The sequence below is a fragment of the Sitodiplosis mosellana genome, unplaced genomic scaffold (assembly GCF_009176505.1).
Source record: "Sitodiplosis mosellana isolate CC-2019 unplaced genomic scaffold, AAFC_SMos_1.0 Smas_scaffold_5, whole genome shotgun sequence".
Lineage (NCBI taxonomy): Eukaryota > Metazoa > Arthropoda > Insecta > Diptera > Cecidomyiidae > Sitodiplosis > Sitodiplosis mosellana.
Window position 1 is genome coordinate 3,284,311 of NW_022595248.1, and position 18,244 is coordinate 3,302,554.

At 37.1% G+C, this 18,244-nt stretch overlaps 1 protein-coding gene across 4 annotated transcripts in view; it reads right to left on the reverse strand.

Moving 5' to 3' along the window:
• Window positions 1-18,083, reverse strand: part of LOC129566879 (protein turtle) — a 197,789-nt gene extending 179,706 nt beyond the window's left edge. For all 4 annotated transcript variants that reach the window (XR_008687798.1, XR_008687797.1, XM_055443231.1 and 1 more), the window contains exon 1: window positions 16,298-18,083. The gene's annotated coding sequence lies outside the window, so the exon portion shown is untranslated. The remainder of the gene's footprint in view (window positions 1-16,297) is intronic.
• Window positions 18,084-18,244: the final 161 nt, after the last annotated feature.

Below are 18,244 nucleotides of genomic sequence, written 5' to 3' on the forward strand. Positions count from 1 at the left end.
TCTGCTTTCTATTCAAAGTGGCAAAATTGATTTTCATTTTTTTTTGTCGTTTTGTTACATGGAAAAACAAATCTCGTTTATTATTTCAATTCAAAACTGTTGACTGGTTGATGTTTGTGTAACCCCTCGTTTATTTATATTTATGTGCGTAGTCTAATGCGAAGCGAAGTTTTAGGCGATGAACGAAAAATATGAAAATCCATAAATTCATTCGTTTCTGGATGTCGTTAGCTTGACGATTCATGTGCTATCGGTTGCCGTTTTTGTGTGTGAGTGGCGTGGTGTGATGAGCGCGCCGCTCGCTCGTTCGCGCACCTCGCCTCAATCGGTTATTATTCATGAAATTACGTATGTAAAATAAGCATTCTTAATGCATGTACAAAAATATTAAACATTTTCCTTCTCTTACGTCGGTTGTCTCGCGATCACTGGGGTGCGTGCGATGAAAATAGGCAAGAAAATGACACGAGAGTAAGGAAATGTTAAGGAACGCATTTACATGTTGTGTTTGCTTGTTCAGAACATTTTTTGGTTATTCAACGCTTGGCACACGCACTTCAAATGTCATACATTTTGACGTACACAATTTTTTCGGAGGAGGAAGAAACGGAAAAAAATAACACGTACATACATTGAAGGCGTATAAAGTGGTACGTGTGGAAGATGTGAAGAAAAAAAAAATTAGCGGTTCAGTGTGTGTGAAATACGCTGAGAATGAGCTACTGTTGCTGAGCGATGCGATTTTGCCGAAAGGGCAAATAAAGTTTGCTTCACTTCAACCAAAGCAACTGCTCGTTCGAACGTTCATTGGCTCTGCGGTTTGAATGGGCTCGAATTAGTGTAAAATCGAATTTCGCCCGAAAGTTACATTGGTTTTTTTCCCTCCTTCTTACTCTCTCCGAGTTTTTTTTTTATCATTCCAATGGGAATGTTCATATTTTCCATTCTTGATTCACCTTTTTATTCTCTCATCGATTGGGTTTCCGTTTGAAATTTGCGTTTCCTGGCTGCTCTTGCTCCACCATCGCCGATAACAACAGCAACAACAACGCACTCCACAAATGACATCCAGAGCAATGAGAAAACGAGCAAGCGAAAATATGAATGATAACATTTGGTTGGTGGGGCGACATACAGATAGATATAGTTTGTCAGGACGCGATTGACTGCACTACAAAATGCAAATAGACTGAAGCATTAGAATGTGGATGAAGTGGCTGTGCCACGAGTACTTTAGCAAATATATTACAAATAAATTGGTGTGCACAGCCCAAGAACTCTCACATATACATACAAATGCCGACGAAGTAGTAACGATGGCGGTATCGCAGGCAACGATTTCGATTTTTTGAATAAGGTAAATTTTGTTTGCATAAAAAAGAACACACACACATACTCACACTCATACACTGTTGTTGTTGCACACTCGGGGGCTGCTTTCCCATTCTATTTGCTCCTACACTGAAATAGCTACCAGCTATCATGGTTCAGTTCATTTTTACGTGCCGTCACCAAATAATAGAGAATGAAGAAGAAGAAAAAAAACACACGAAAACCACATGGTACTTTGCCTGCGTACGCTTTAACAAACGAAGCGTCAACAATACAAGGCAAAAATGGAAAAGGCAGTAAAAAAAATGAGAACTGAAAACGAAAAACCTATCAAAGAGCATATATATGTATAAATAGGAATGTGTACATGTGCTATAATTCTGTCCCGTGATGCGATGTGTCAGGGTAGCGCCACCATCAAAGCCACCTCGCGCAGCCACAAAATAATGAAATTGTTCGTCTCATTTCAACGTTCATACGAATTTTATCCGATCAAAGAGAGAAGCCAGGAACACGAGCGAAACAAAAACAAAGCCAACTTTAATGCAATCGAAATGAAAGTGTGAGAATATTCTGAAGCATTTCGCTGTTTGTTTGTATGCGTGCAAATAAGTAAGTAAACACAGGTTGTGCGGTAAGACATGAAATGTGCAAAGAGACCGACTGGTTTCCTGTGGATGTTTTTTTTTTCATTCTCTTTACGTTTTTTTTTTCTGTCTCATTCTTTTCATCGTGTTGTGCAGTTGATTTCATTTTAAATGTTCGTCTACTTTCACGAAATTAATTCCCAGCACCTTGGTCATGTTATATTACGAGTAATAGTCAGAAGGGGAAAAAATCTCAATGAAAAATCACTTCGATCGTCCCAGTTTATTTGCATTAAATTTTACTTAATTTCGGCTTTTATCGGCTGAAATTGGCTCTTTATTCATTGATAGGCCCACCAAATTTCCGATGGAAAAGCAACGGCGAAAATGACGGCAAAAAAAACAACGACGATGGCAAAAGAAGCAAAAGACCTCGCATTAAAATAAAACCTAATTATATGTTCTATAAACTGGACTCCGACCGCGACGACGTTGCTGTTCATCATCCGTCCGTTCGTCAGTCAGGTTAGCAATTATGCGGCAGTCGCAGTGCATGTCATAACGCGAATATGCACGAATTACAGCCACTAAAATGTGTATGGCATACGGTGTAATTTCAGTGATTTCATTTTTCTTTCACATCAATTTTAAGTGGCAGAAGGTCATCGCTGCCACTGCATTGAACGGAAATAACCTAACGAGGGTATGATTTTTTTTCTCGATTTTTTTTTCGTGCGTGCAAACATCGATCGATAAAACCGAGCCACTGGATAATTGAGCATATATTGATATTGGATCGTTGATAAGTGAAAATTGAAAAGTTGAATCGGAATACGTTTTTTATTTAGAATTTTTTTCAACCGCAGCCTTAGAAAAGAAAACATTCTTGTCGGTGTGCACATTGAGAATGACCTTTTGTGGTGGGAACGGAACACGTACATATGTCCTTCCGCTTTCCCTCACTCGGTCGAACAAACATACCTTGGAATTTCCAACATGGATTTAAATTCGTGAACAGAAACACTACAAATACAGGACAAAATCAATGACGAATACCATAGTTAGAGCTATATCGTTCTAAATTTCCTTGAAACTTGCTTTTAAAAGCCAAACAAACAACTTAAATGGCTTGAATAAAATCGAAATGAATTCATAATGAAAATCGATCGAACAACCATCTTTATGGCATTCACTTTTTATTTTCATCTATTCGGCGGATCCATTTTTAATGGCGTTATGCTTGGGAGGAAGTGGAAGGTGATAAATTGTGTCGTAACAAGTTGTGTGAAGAAAGTCTTATGCAAAAGCCAATTCAATTTTCATGAATAAAAATAAAGTCAATGTCTGCTGAGGGTAGAGCCGATTCCCATGTGAATGTGGGACCTAAGGAATATGTGGACATTAAAATCGGAAAAATAATAGCGAGTCTACCGTTGTCATCGTCATCGTTGTCCTGGAAAATTACACTGTATGTTCTAAGCCATTGGAAGATGTTGAACAATTACACTTTGACATTAAGTTTTACAATGTGTTCATCCCACGTGTTGGCCAGCAAACTATTCGATAAACTAGTTTTCTTGGAAAATTTGAAGGTGAAAATCGAGAAACTTGATGAACTTTTGAAATTGAAAACAATACCACATTATATCGCTGGATTAATATTGAACAAAGGCCATTCTCTACCATCCAAAGACATATTGTATAATCCATCGAAATAGCATGGTGTATTCGAAAATAGATTCTAGACTAGATACAATTTATCCTTTTAGTAATATTTCCTGCAAATCCTCATGGTGAATACTTTGTACGCACACAAATGAGAGCATGTGGCTGACACTTCTCACCGCTGCACGGCAAATTTAGAAATTACAATTGAAATTCTATCGTTAGGATGTGCAATTATTTTATTTTCTAAACCATTGAACGGAAATAACTGCAGGATTATCATCAATTTTTCCATGGTAATTTTCGAAAACTATGCACCTAGTGCACACACACACACACACACACAGCCACGCACATATATTTCATGTAATTAAATATTTGGTGGTGAATGATTGCCTTTTGGTCAGCAATCATACTAGGCTGATTGAAAAGTCCCAGGCCTGATGTATAAGGGACACCACAAATAAATAATCCATATCATTTTCAAAAACTGTAATCTTTTTTAGGAATTCACGCCAAATTTGAGCCAAATCCGACCATCAGTTCCTAAGTTATAGCACTTTGAATGAAGGTACTTGTGAGTTTTTCAAAATAATAAAAAAACTGCATTTATGTTGACAATTTGGCACATGTATTTCAGAAGAAAATCAAATAGAAATATCAAATTCATACTGGGATTAGTTTATGGTGTCCCTAGACTTTCGAAATCAATCATGAGATAAGGAGGAATTGGATTTATGCATAGCCATAAGAGCGATTTTGTCGATAAGCCTCTAAATTGTTTGAAATATGTGGTTTTGAAAGAAATCATTGCCAAAATCTATTAAGTGATATCGAAATTCACAAATATGGCAGTGCATTCATTTGCTAAGGCCATAGGGCAACTAACACAAGCTATAGTTTGAATTTTGCATGGTTATATACATATTTAATATTCAATCGAAAAAGTCTTGCCGCATTTTTGGTTTTGGAGCAAAATAAACAACTATTCAAGGATTCGAAGCCCTGTTCAAAGCTGTAAAAGCAAAATATGAATAGGTTTCTGCCTTCATATATTGAAATTAATGTCTCTTGAGTTCATTTGAATAGATGCGGGCCAAAATTTATGCTTAGAAATCTCAAGAGAGGGCTCGAAGCGGCTAAAGTCGAAAAATATGACTCTGGGCATTATTGGTCGGAATAAGCATAAAATAATTATCATAAACCATTCAGACAAAGTCAAAAACGACAGAAAAACGATATTAGCACCATTTTAGATCTATTGTAATGCAAACAATTAATAAAAAGTTGCCATTTTGGTGGAGAAAACGGTGTTGTTCAAATGCGAGTTTCACCCAGGTCGAAGAATTGTTTATATGGTGATAAAAGTGAAAGAAATAGGTTCCAATTTGCTTCATCAACCATTGTTATTTTTTGGTCTGATCTTTCTCTGAACTCTTCAAGTGAATATACTTAAATACAACGCACCAGAAGAAAGTTATACTGTTTAAACGGCAAAATTAGAGCATTTTCGGGAGTATTCAACTCGCATGACTATAAACAGCGAACTGATGGTCGGATTTGGATGAAATTTGGCGTGAATTCCTAAAAAAGATTACAGTTTCTGAAAATGATATGGATTATTTATTTGTGGTGTCCCTTATACATCAGGCCTGGGACTTTTCAATCAGCCTAGTAAATGCATTGTTGCCTGTGAAATATTAATCGATATATTTGCACACACACAAACACAGAATGATGAAACCCGAATTATTATTGCGTATTATTATGTAGGAAAAGTAGAGGCCGAGACAATGTTCAAATCTGTCGGATTATGATACGAAATGGTTTACTTACTATTAAAATATTCATTAGAATACACATGGAAAATTGCATAATTTATAACGCACAATTGCTATATAGATTTGCGGTGTGTATGTGTGATGGTGTGGCAGAAGTAGCGGGCGTTGATACGAAAGGATATATTCATGTACATTTATTATTCAATCGAATTTGCCATTAATATTGAATATTATCACTAAAATGAGAGGAAGAGAGAGAGCGGCCGAGATGAAATAGAGAGAACGCGCAATGGTTCATCATAATCAGGCGAAGTATGAATGTGACATTAAAATATTGTCTTTTGCAAACAAGCGGCGAAATTGCAATTTAGTTTTATTGCATATTTGCGCCACCGAGGCTGCGTGTCATTTTTCGCTCGAATCGAATTTTGTCATGACCACGACATGTGTATTACACATTGAAACTCCTGCTCTCTCCCTCTCTTTCTAGCAACAATAATGCGTATATTATTGACGCCTTTGGGCTAGCATGAGTGAATGAGATTGAGTGATTTTAATATTTACATTAAATTTGTTCATATTACGCGGTCGGAAAATTCATTCAAAATAAATGGAGCTTTGCAATTAAATGCGCTTTGTGCCATCGATGTATCTTTTGTGTGCAAGTGCCCACCGGTGCGTGAAGTGACCACTGGCTTTATGGCTGTTTCCAGAAGAATGGACGAAATGAAGCATAAACCTGAAATTATGCATGGTATGCACATTTATTGTGTGCGTCTCTCAATGTGTGTCTATGTGCATTTTGTTGGTGATCGATGTAATCGATACACCGAAAATTAGGCATTTGCTTTTTTGGGTGCAAAAACCATTTTATCTATATATTGAATTCCATGCTACACATATTTAGTTTAGTTGATCAAAGGCTATCGCAAAAATATGCATTTTCAAGCGATAGAGATTAAATATCAAACGCTTTCAAATCGCTTCGCTAATTTCTATCAAGTTGGGATATACATGTATATATTTAGTTGTTTTGGCCACCATAAATTTTGATACACGGCTAATTTCGTGCTCGCACAAACATTTTCACCGCTCACACATTACCGATTCGAAACATTATTGCATAACGTACACGCATTTTCTCTCGTTTAGCCAAATATACAGGTGCGTTTTTTGTTCTCTCTCGCACGATATCTATGGTGAGTCGAATCGATCGGGGATAATTTGTACAGTTGCCTGTTTGAATACCATTATTTGATGAGTCGCCCGAATGCAAATGGGATGTTTACTTTGATTGCCTGCCAGCACATTCACTTTGCTATTATTCTATTTTGATTTTGATTGTTATTGGCTATTTAATTGTTTATACTATGTAACAAACGGTGCTTTGCATAGTACACATCGCAAATATTTTGCCCCAAATACGCACACGTATCCTTAACCAATGCATTACAAAATGGACAAACACACACACACACACACACACACACAGAGCATCCAAATAGCACCAAATACACAGCCGTATGTAACGCGGGATATTTGATGAAAACAACAAAAAAAATTCCACCAGAAAATTCGGCGAATGAAACCGCAAGCGATTCGATACAATGCTCTACCGATGTATAATTAAAACAATGTATTATCGATATCTCAGTGGCAAATCTTCACAATTCAATAATAATAATTTATGCTGTGTATGTGTGTTTAATTTAGAGCTTGTAATATATACGGCTGGCAGATCGCTTTAAACCAAATCAATTAATGAAAGCCTCGTTGGGCTCGTGTTACATTCAAATCGTGGCCAGAGCCAACTACAACTTTTAGCACGCCACATTCGATCGGAGGAAATGCGAGATGAAATATTACCATCGTTCATTTGGTTTTTCGTAAAGTACTATTGAAGCGATACAAAATGAAATGTACGTGGTGTATACATGTATGTGCCAACCGAGCGAAAATCAAATGTTATATATAGATTGATGGTGGATGTGGTAAATTTTGGGCATTTTCTGAAAGATTTTCCTCCCCCGGAAAATGATATGGGTGTTCTCATCGTTATTATCATCAAATCGATCGCTTCATTTTAATTGTAGTGGCAACCTGATAATTTTGCGGAGGTTGGCATTTCAATCCAAATGTATGTGTGTATGTGCCGTAGATTGAATGGCAACAGAGAAAAGACGAAAGCACTCAATCCGATTATATTGAGCGTTTTAGTTCGCCTTCATGTCTCACGTACATAATGAACACTAACTTATGAACACAACACATATTTACGCAACCCAAAGTCAAAATGCACCGAATAGTTCAATTTTGCCTTCATTCGCCCGGCGTAAAAACCACACACACACATACACATGTAATGTTCATATCTCTCACTTAACGCAGAGGTAGTACGTCATATTATGTGAGGAGATTTTGTAGCCAGAAATTCAATTTCAGCCCAAGTTTACAACAAATTATTTACAATGCGTGATGCTCGCATTGCGAGAACGGCGTATTATTGATTAGTTTCTCCGAAAATCCCGAAATTAATTTTTAGTCAATTCGTTATTGCTCTGGCATAGGTAGAATTACAAAAGCCAAAGAATCTCATTTGGTAGCCGATAAAAGCATTTCGGATATTCGACATACTTGCGGCGGTTACCGGAACAAGTAAGCTGGATAGAGTGTAAGAGCCAGGAAGAAAGAGTGACTGTGAGAGATAATGGGCAGAGGGAGAGATAGAGAGAGTAAGAGGTTCATTCAGGAACGGTTTTTCTCATACGTTCAAATTGACAAATGCACTGTCTCGTCCCGTCGACATGTTTACCAAACAAATCGCATCGATCTTGAACCTTGTTTGTGCAATTGCACTGCAACAACAATGACAACAGCAAAGCGGCGCATATATATCTGGACTCTATTGTTGCTTCCTTACGAACGGTGTAAATTGAAATTCGATTCGAGAATTTCGTCAGCATTTGTGCAGTGCTGATGTGTTTATGTGTTTGTTTAATCAAAGAGTCGACTGCAAATATTTGCCTCGAAATGCTCGGTTCAGTGGTAAACATAAAGTCTGGCTCTCTCTTGCTTGCTCTACTTCTCGCTCGCCTTCTTCCATGCAATATATTAGTGGCATTACTGATTTTGTGCATCGAAATTGGATAATCTGTCGTAAAAGAGGTGCTGGTGCTGGTGAATGAGCCAGTTGTGCAATTAGGAACGTTTTCGTATGACTTAAAATTTAATAAAGTACTTATTGTTTGTTTACTGAAGCGTGTTTGCGTATGACTTGTCTTAATGAATATACGGGAGCGTCGTCGTCGTCATCGTAGACGGACATTCTGAGCTTTGATTGTGATGTTTATATCGAATTTCCGATGAATTGCAATTAAATTGCTGATGGAACATCATCATCGTCATCGTCATTTTATGGGCGCGCGCCCATTATTCATATCCACAAGTCATTTTTGGCTCGTTCAAATCATTTCATAATAATTAAATGAGCGGCTAAAATGCTTACGCTATTGTTAACCACCGATTGTTAATCGCTGTTCTAAAAGTGAAATGCTTTGCCATAGCCATAAAGAATAACATTTGGTGAATAACACTCAGGTCCATGACGAAACTTTCGTTTCACGAGTCATTATTCATATTTTGTTTGATTGTTTTGATTAGGCGGCGTTTTGAGATCAAATATCCCATTCAGAGCCCATTCTTTAGATACACAGAAAGTTCATACAACTCATTATTTACAGATCATATCCCGTTCGTTCACACCTAAACAAGACAACGGCACTTATTATCAACATCGTCTTTTTTCGGGGTTCGTTTCTTCTCAATTGCTTATTTGCTTTCAGTAGCACTGCACTTGGCCCAGACACATCAATGTCAATGCAAAAACCAAATACGGAAACACACAACATCGAATCCAAAGTTCGAGTGTTAAGTCAAATAAAAAAAAACACCTCATTCCACTTACTTTGTATCTGTCTCTTGCTCAGGTATGTTTCTTTGAATATGATTTCGAGTTTGAAAAGCCAACTCGATAATAATAAAACATGAATCCAATCGAGAGTCAGTCAATATGAATAGCATAAACAAATAGCAGCGAAAGAAAGGAAACAAAATGAAAGAAGACAAAACAGAGAATGACAAGCGAGAGAGCGAGGTAAAAAAAAATATGAATATTTTTCTTTCAATGATGCGGAGGTGGTTTGTTGACAATTCCAATTTCTCTTCGTTTCGTTTTTCCCATTCCCGCGCAATGCGCTCGTTCGTTCTCTCTCTCTCTCTCTCTCTCTCTCTCTCTCTCATTCAATATCGTGGGCATTTGCTAATGCCATGTTCCATTCGAATAACACAGAAAAAAATCGAAACGCACACACACACAATCTGAGAATGGGACAAAGCGAAGCACTGTCGCTCCGGACGGGAAAAAATCGTACAGGAAAGACACAAAAGATAAACATGCTCTCCCGACCATGAAACACATTATCATAATGCTTGTGCATTTAATAGGATCGTTTCGGTATTGTGTTACATGGCATTTATCGTGGTCACCATTGTAAGTCGAGCGATTTCCTCCTAAGAATATGCCTACTTTGTCATTCGATTACATTTTCCGATGCTCGGTGCGGGAGATGACGATGGAGTTCTATATGTTTTTTTATTCCACGTCCCAATCCTGCGTTGACGGCGACCTTTCATTGCATTCTAAGGATGTTTTATCATTGTTTACTTTTTCCCTGTGTTTTTTTTCCATTCTTCTTCGTTGGATTTTTCTCCAGAGCCTATTGTGACAACGGTTGACCAGGAACAGTGTAATCACATTTGCAAGACGACAACACCGCTCTGATAGCAGAGCAATAAACTTTAATATACGGCTTGAAGGAAATCCTCCATAAAACATTATACTTCCCAGATTCACCTCATTCGATCCCATTCATTTCGGGCTAAATGCGCACAAAAATAGAATTGCGCACGGAAAAAATGGAATTGAAAAACGGTTTTGTTCAAACAAAAAAAAGTTTTGTTTTCAATGAACAAAAAAAAATGTTAATGCGACGTTGTTGATGCGAATAGAAAGTGCGAGGCAGCTTTTTAATTCCGGTTGATGATGGCGATGATAGTTCTGTGTGTGTGTGTGTGTGTTTGAGTGACAAATACAGGAACCATGCGTGCGATGATTTAAACAAAACATGCACGACCCGCATTAAATGGTGATTAGTTCCGAAACGAATGAATTAGCGGCGGTGTAGTTACAACGTGCTCTTTCCACGTTGAACCGTATTTATAGATCGAAAGATTGAAATCAATTCGAATTTCACACTAATTCAAACATGGGAATTCTGTTTTTTGTATCATTCATTTCAACTCGGTTTTTGGATACTGTTTTTCTTCATTTTTTGCCTCATTTTGCTTTATTTTCTCGATGTTTTCGATTTTTTCTCCGTTTTCGATGCTTTTTCTCTCTTGTTTTGTGTGTTGAGACATTCACATTCAATTAGTAGAAATGATGCGGTTTTCGCTTTTCAATCGGAACAACAACAGAAGAAAAAACAACAACTCTGCGTTGTGAAAACAATGGCAAATGTGTTTCGTCAACGTGATTTTTGTGTGTTGTTATTCCATGTTCTCTTTAATTCTCAATGATGAACAAGTGTGTGTGTGTGTTTGTATCAGCAGCTCGCACTCAATTTTATACGACACATTTCCGAGCATCAGCAATAGTGCAAAAAGAAGAAGAAGCAGCAGCAACGGAAGTAGTATAGAGAAGAAAAAAAACATGATCATCATCACTTCCCATTTTATGGTTGTGAACTCTTCAATTCATGGCAATCCAAATGGAAATGCACGCTTCAAATCAAAAGGCAAAATGGATGTGAAATGAAATTCGGTATGTTTACGGCTTTTGTGAATATAAAATGACATGCATTGAACATTTGCTGAGCGATATCAGCAATATCAGCCGTAGCAACAGCAAACGACAGCAGCACCAATTGTAAATTACACATATCAGAGAAAACGTTGTAACCAATGGCATTTGGTATGTATGGCACTCGAAAAACCATATTGGATTTTTCATATTTTCTCTCTCTCTCTCTCTCTCTCTCTCTCTCTCTCTCTCTCTCTCTCTCTTTTCGTTCTTTCATCGTCGTCGTTGTATTTTTTCGCTGTGCATTTTTATTTCATGTTAATAATAAATATTCCGATTTGCGAGCAAGCAATCGTTTTATTCTCTCCAGCTCTCGCTCACTCACTCACTCAACCATCGATTTCGGTGTTTGTTCGCCGCGTTGCTATCGCAATAAACGAGGAAATTTTATGACTTTTCTGACTTGAGTGTATATATATATATGTGAACTGAACCGCATCAACTGATGACAGCCCAAGCAAATAAAACAACAACAACCAAAAATGATCCGACATGAATTTTGCAAAGCAGCGAAAGTACAGTAAGAATTTTCATTCGGTATGTATTACGTGATGTATGCGCTAAAACTAGATCGAATGTATACGTAACATGCTATTAGTAAATGGCGTATTTATGACAATTTCGTTTTTGGCTCACAAACAGAAAATAAAAATCGAATTAAGCGCCGGCGATATTGACGAAATTTATATTTGCAATAGACAAAAGGTTATCAATAAAAGCGCGGTAAATCGCGCGCACGAATGACGCTATAAAACGGTCGAATATCATTTTCAATGAGATATTCCTGGCCATCATTAGATTGACAGTTTATTTCTGTTGTTGTTGTTGTTGTCGGAGTCTATGCCGATATTTCGAGGCCATTACATAACGTTACACTACGATCAGACAGTGAACTGAAGTACGGAGTCATATTAAAAGCAACAACAGTGAGCCGCCAGTAATAAAATGCGTGTGAAATGACACACACGCACATATGAAGAGGCGGGGAGAGAGCGAGAGCTCTCAGTAAGAGTGAGCAAGATAGACGTAGATAGACAAAAATATGAATGACATTGAATAAAGTGGCCCATTGGCATAATGTAACACAGTTCAGCTGTTAAACATCGAAGGGAAATCGCTATATATAGAGGTAATGTATTAAAAATGGCCAAATAATAGTGGTTGAACATCTTCTCTAAATCTATGTGATTATATGATGGCCACAACATTGTGGCCACTTTTATCCCATGCTGCAATAAGCAGCATAAGCCATATTTGGTGAAATTCTCTCACACCCATGAAGCCATTGAATCAGAAACCACACAATGACTCAATTGTATCATTTGAATCGGAACGAGACGATGGCAACGACGGTGTTCCGGCGAGAAATGGAGATGTGAAATCAAGACAATCATCTCGGAAAATGAATGATCAACGTCAACTTTTCCAAGTGATTCATGTCTTTTTTTTTGAAGTTTTCACCACGTAAATTATGTTTATGTATTTTACCATGATTTTTTCATAACTTTGCAATTTTAATTTCTTTTCAAAATGAAGAAAAAAAACCATCCAACATACAAAAGCCTCGCCTTCCAACCGAAAAACAAAGAAAAAACTTTGAATTTTTGTTATTCACGCAATGGTCTAGTAAATATAGCCATAAAGCGCGAGTGTCGCCGACGAATAAAAAAAAACACATGCTGCAAATGAATTTCGTCAAAAGGAGAGCGAAGAAAAAAAATAACAACGAACAGTAAAGCAGCAAAATGAAAGAAAAGCAGCAACAGAAACACAAGTTAATTAAATGCGAGCTCATGTATACAAATTTGATTAAAATGACGACGTACACACAACCGCAACACCAAAGAACCGACCAAGAAAAGTACACACACATACAAAAGAAAAGGTGGCCAGTCGCCTATGAGCCATTTATAAATGAGTACACGTAATATAACGTGCGTCTTAAGTAAAGAAAAATGTTTTTCGTTACCATTTGTCTCACTTATTTCACATTATTCACTGTTTTTCTCCCTACTTTTTCTTCTCTCATTTCATTCTGTTTGTCCACCTTTTTCAGTTGATTTTTTTTTCTTTTCAGCTAGTAAAACAGAAAAGGTAAACTATACTGTTTTCAGTGTATAACTTTCATTGGGGACATTTTTTTTATAATTGTAATAAATCGCAACTTTTCCTAAGCATGTGTTTTTTTCGCTGTTTTTCGTCATATTGACGACTGTAACAAAATGTAAACACCTTTAGTTCTACTGCTGTTTGTTGGTGCTGGTGCGATATCGCCCAGAAAAAAGCCGTGAAACTGAATTGGCTGCGAAATAGCTACGAAAGTAAATATGTAAATGGATGGAGAGATGGAGAACGAATTAGTTTGGCGATTCACTCTCGCGTGGTTCAATGAAACACTTAATTACATTTCGAACTGAACGAACGAAAAAATTTCGTCTGTGTTTACAATTTGCGTTCGACTTGAGAACCGTGGTTATGCTCTTCGTGGCTCTTTTTTTTCTCGTTGTGTAATCAAGTGGCTGACACACAAACATACAAACAGAGAGGAAAAAACAGAACAAATTTTGACTAACTTAACTGAATGCGGTACGCATGAAGTGAGTTGGATTGATCAAAAGAAGAGTTGAGGGGAAAAAAAATGTAGCTATAAAGTTCCAATCCAAAATCACATGGTCCTGAGAATGCATATCTTGCCAACTGATGCATGCCGATCTGCTCTCTCTCTCTCACTCTCTCTCTCTCTCTCTCTCTCACACTCTCTCTTTGCGTGTGTGTGTGTTTGTGAGTGCATCGTAAAAGGTGAATGCAGTCTTCATTCGAGTCAACATCGTAGACGCGAATAATTCTCATGTTGGTGTGTACATGAAATCTAGGTTTTGTCGGTGTCATTTTCTATATGTGGTTGTGTTATAATGCAACAGCGCGCAATCGAAAAGCCAAATGGCAACGATACAACGACGGCTGGCGAGTATATTCGTGTTTGCCCAACATTATAGCGAGACGAGTAGAGTAGAACAAAAAAGCCAAATATACGCCGCAATAAACGAAGTTGTTTTGGTTAGTTTTTTTCAATGTCTTCGTCGACACTCAATTGCGGAAGGGTCTTTTTTACTTGTATGTGCATCGCTCTTGAATGTGACGCGGTAATGCTGTACATTGTACGTATATATACGTGTGTGCAGAAAATGCTTCGATTCACTTGCGACTTGAAAAATTCATTGTGTGCGAGTTCCCTCGATTTTTATTTTACGTGTTTTTTTTCTTGCCTTTTCGTCCCATTTGAAGCATGCATCATACACACAGGCAGAGGGCACACACTTGTGTGTTCATATGAGAAAGTTTTCATTCCTGTTTTTACGTTTTACTCTCTCATCATCAAGGGAATAAACATAACAAAAGGCACCTACAGAACGAATGAAAATGAAAAAAAAAAATACCAAGAAGGCAATAAGAAATACTCATAAGATCATAAAAACAGCAGAATGCTGAAGAGGAACAAAAACCAATAGCAACAACGATATTAAAATCGAAAGAATGCAGGACACACATTCGAATGTATGCGAGTGAGTGTGTGAGTGTGTGTATGTATGGCTGAGACCGGTGTGCGTAGCGTGTATTTTGTTCAATCTTGAGAAACGATTAAAAACATTGTAGAATGGATGGCAAACGAAGAGGAAGATGAACATCCAACGAACACACACAATGAATTACTTCATCGATTCGGTCTGACTCTTACCATTAAATGAACGTTGTTGCTACGTTTTTTTTCCTTCATCATACTCTACCTCTTATTCTCATACACTTTACTCTATTGGTTATGTTCTTGCGAGATATTTGAGATAGTTTCATTTTTATCTCGGTTGGTTCTCGTTTCGTCTCCACACAAAACGGACATTATTAAATCACCGAGAATGTGCGTTTGGATAAATCAAAGATAAATTAACACGCTTCGAGGAGAATAAATTGTGAACGATCAACAGCCGACATCGGGCGACACTATCTACTCGACCACTACAAACCAACCTTTTTGAATAGACGAAAATCCCGACAAAAATCGACCTGGCAAATTATCTAACACCCAACAGAAAATTTTGGGTTCTATCTCTCTTCTTCCGACTCAATACATGGCCAAGATCATTGGGATTAAGACCGTTTTGTACTATCATTCTTACTGTGTGTGAGATGCGGCATAATTATTTGATCTTTGCCTTTATTGTTGCTCAATGCTTGTTTTTAATTTGATTTTTTTTTCGTCGTTTTTTTTCCTGATTCTGTCTAGATCTACTAATTCTCTGCCGGTGAATCTCTGTCTCTGACCTGCTGCATTTCGTTTCGAATTTCAACACTTTCAAAAGCGAACAATTGCACCGAACGGCAATTTATTAACATAAACTAGCTATTCATTTCGATTGTCCAATTCATTTATGTTATGAGTCGTGTGGCTAATCCATTTTTTTTTCTCTCTTTTAGTCAGAGTTTTCATCAATGAAATTTATTCAATCGCCTGAAACAACATCGAAAAATACCTGACTGAAGGAAAAAGTCACAAATTAGAATGTTTATCATTCCGTTTATGAGCGTTGCTGATTGAGTTTGAATGAAAGAAATTTCAACGACATTCGTCGTTCAAAGGAATGAAAGTCAGAAAAAATGAATTGAAATGAAATGGAGAATAGCCGAAAAGAAAAGAACGGTTAAAAAAAAGAATGAGCCACATAATTAGCGTAATAATTGTATGTATATGTTTATTTAGTGTGGCTTTTGTACGAGTTTTCCCATCGTGGAAAACAATCTGCCTATTTTTGATTCATTAATTTTTTTTTAGTTCTTCTTTATGTTCTATATTGTGATTCTTTTCCATATTCCCTACTAACTATTCCCTACTAGTAAGACACACTGGTTGTGGCAAAGTGGCCGTGTTTGTGTGTATCTTTTTCAGTTTGTTTGCATTTCGATTTTGCTTTTGCTTGAAAGAAAAGAAGATGTGTTTATAGTTGTTTTGTATTGTTTACCTTTTATTATCGCTTTTTAATTGTTGTGCCCAAACTGTTGTCGGTGTAATTCTATCCACTGGTTTTATTTTTGTTTCACACACTTTTCACGAGAAAAAAAAACAATTGAATCAAATGGTATTATTGAATGAAACAAATGGTTGGAATTGGTGAATTCAACGGTGTCAATAGGAAAATGGCAGTCGCTTTTTTCTTTAGATGTTTCTTTATTTTCTGCTTCTTCTTTTTGTTACACACTCTATAAGCAATCGCGCACTGTTCTTTTACTTTTTATTTGACTATTGTTATTGTAATAAACAATTTCCTTCCGAATCTGATTACGTTTATCTATTCGTTTTTCTTTTATTTGTATTATTTTTTTTTTCGTTTTTACTTCGGGAAAACTGGTAATTTTGTTGTCGTGATAAATTACAGAGTCGGACACAACAAGGATTCTTTACTTCTTCTTCTTCGTGGTCGTCGTCGTTGGTTTCGGATTTACGGCGGTTCGCGCAAACATAAAACCGTCACATTAAGTAGTAATAAATTATATTCTTTGTAACAAAGTTCTCGGTTGTATTGCCTTTGAATTTGGTGGATTTATTTCCTGCTTCTTTTTTCTTCTTCTTATACTTGCTTCAATGAAAACGGTGTTCAACTTTTAAATTTTCTTCCTCTTTCTTTCGCGCCCAAAGACGTGACTTGATAAACACACCGCAATTGTCAAATAAGTGATTTATTCTTTCTATTCACACAAAGCGGCCGCCTTTACGCGCGCCTTTTTAATTTGCCGATTTTATTTAATGAGCTTCGATTTATATATAGATATTCGAGACCGTCTAATCAAACCAAAAAAAAAAATGCAATCAAAACAAACTGCACTCTCGGTCAATCGCTGCAAATGGAATGTAAACACGACACCGTTCTCTTGATTCTCGTTGCGCTTTTTTTCTCTCTCGCTCCTTTTCGTTCAATGAACACTGTGTTGTGGGTGCGATCCTCGTCTCCTTTATCGATTTTCTCACAACGGTCACGTACCGCATGCAATGTTTCGTTCAATTTCAATGGTCTAAATTTAGAATCGGGTGTCCTTTCCACGATAGAAAACAAAAAGTGCACCGTGTAGTTTTTTTTGGATTGCAAAACGACAAATTATTTAAACAAATCCTTTTGCTGTGTGAATTCGTTTTCGATTTTCCGAGATTATCAATTTGGTTTATGTAGAACGAAATCGCAGCGGCCTTTTGCCGACACACGATTCTGTCACGAGATTTTCAGTCGATTTGTTCACACGCTTTTATTTATCAAACCAATCAAACTTCTTGCTTTTAAAATATTGAATTATTCTCTCACAAACTTGTATTCACTCGATGAAAATTCAAAACAATTTTTTTTCCACAGCTCGTTTTGCCGCACTTGACTTTTGGTTGCGTTTTGTTTAGCGCCACGGATTTGCTCAAAACAATAACATTCACGGCTTATTATTTGCAACGATGAAAACAAAATGGCAAATCAAGAAAAAAAAGAGTCACAAAACAAACGGAAAAATTGATTGGTTTCTTTTCTCGAAATGCGAAAAAAGTATGAAAAAATGAACCAAAAATTTATCTCAAAGTGAACGACAGAGTGAACCTGTGCACTATGGAAAAGTGAGTTGTATCCTTTCCAATGGTTGTTCTTCAAATCGCTTGTATTATTTGTGTGTTATTTTTTTTTTCGTTACTCTCTAGCGTAGTTAGTATGGAATATATACCATCCACAAATACACATACGAAACCGTCCTACGAGCTGAACAGTCAACGAGCGTCTATCGCTCAATTTTGAGAATTTTCTTCATTCAGTCGGTGATTTCGTACACAGCGCAGCGTACATGTGTGCGTATATCGTGGCGCACCATGTGTGCATGTGTGCGTGGAAGAGAGAGTATGGGCGAGAGAGCGAGCGCCGTAACAATGTTATGATGGGCTT